Consider the following 1,858-nt stretch of genomic DNA (forward strand, 5'->3'; position numbering starts at 1 on the left):
AAAGGGTAATGCATTAGTCATTATACTTTCTTGATGTGACAGAGTAACACTTTACTAACTAGAGGGACACTCAATGAACTTTCTTGATGTCAAAGGGTAATGCATTAGTCATTATACTTTCTTGATGTGACAGAGTAACACTTTACTAACTAGAGGGACACTCAATGAACTTTCTTGATGTCAAAGGGTAATGCATTAGTCATTATACTTTCTTGATGTGACAGAGTAACACTTTACTAACTAGAGGGACACTCAATGAACTTTCTTGATGTCAAAGGGTAATGCATTAGTCATTATACTTTCTTGATGTGACAGAGTAACACTTTACTAACTAGATGGACACTCAATGGAGCGCATACCTCTGTCAGGCAGCGTTGATCATATTCGGCCCTCAAAAATGCGAAAATGTGTCGGTATGTCCGTCGTTATCAACGGAAACGAACCATCTTTGACAAAACAATGAGGGATAATATTCTGCCTTAGCCCACCAAGTTTCATCAAAATCCAATCATTTTTGACTGAATTATAGAGCAAAAATAGCGTGAAAAATCGGTTCTTAAGTTAACAGATAAGTATTTTTTTTGTGATCTTGTTGTGACCTTGACCTTCCAAAAACGAATCACTTCTAAGTTTGGTCATATTCCAAATGTATACCAACTTTCGTCCCAATCCATTGAGCTGTTTTCGAGAAATCTTGCTGACAAACAAACAAACATACACACATGGCTGAAAACATAATATTCGGTGGCGGAGTAATTAATATTCATGTCAGGTTTTCTATACACTTTTACTTTTCAGATAATTGGGTCGGATCATATTTCTCGGTATTAATTTAAACCAAACAACATCAGGAAATTGGAGATGTGTAATTGAAACAGTTTATAGAAGATCTACTACATGTGGCACGGCATTTTTATATCACACCAAAAAGAAGTAGAAACCTAATTTTTTATTGGTTTTAAGTCTGCTCAAAATTGTAATTTAAACTCTTACAACTTTTTAATTTTGTTCGACTAACTTGTTCTGAAACTTTTAATTTTAAAACATTTACACAACGTATTAGCACTTCCTATACACATCAGTTTGTTTGTTTTGAATTTCGCGCAAATCTCCGTTCCACCAAACATGCTCTCCCTTTCAGCCGTGGGGGCGTTATAATGGTTATTCGTTGGTAAAAGAGTAGCCCAAGAATTGGCGGTGGGTGGTGTTGACTAGCTACCTTCCCTCTAGTCTGACACTGCTAAATTAGAGACGGCTAGCGCAGATAGCCCTTGTGTAGCTTTGCGCGAAATTCAAAACGAAACGAACCTTGTAATTCCATCAGTGCGACATTTAAAAAAATTTCTTCTTTCTAATTTCATTCAACCTCTGTTTCTCTTCAATTTTGCCTGTGTTATATGCAGTTAATACAGTTCCTTTGTTTTTAACTAGAACAGGTGCAACCACATGCGATCAAATCCTCGAAGTTTCTGTTATTCTGGGTTCTATTTCTTATCTGCTGATTTATGGCAGTGACATTTTTTATTATTCTGTGTACCAACAATACGTTTTGGAATATTTTGTGATATACAATAATTATATATTGGGTGTATCAACAATAACGTTCTGAAGTGTCTTGTGATCACCTGTTTGAGCAGAATCAATTGGAGTAACTTGCTAATCGTCGTATGACAATAAAGATAGACAAAGACCCTAAGACATTAGGGTTAATGGGTTAAGATGCTTATACCATACTGAAGAAAGAGCTTTCCTAAAGAGACACTGATGTGCTGTAATCAATTCGTGGGGCGTGGAATAAAACAAATGGTTCGATGGATGTATACCAATCATTAGGAGTTACTAACAGAATAGAATGTAA

The sequence above is a fragment of the Limulus polyphemus genome, unplaced genomic scaffold (genome assembly GCF_000517525.1).
Source record: "Limulus polyphemus unplaced genomic scaffold, Limulus_polyphemus-2.1.2 Scaffold6603, whole genome shotgun sequence".
NCBI lineage: Eukaryota > Metazoa > Arthropoda > Merostomata > Xiphosura > Limulidae > Limulus > Limulus polyphemus.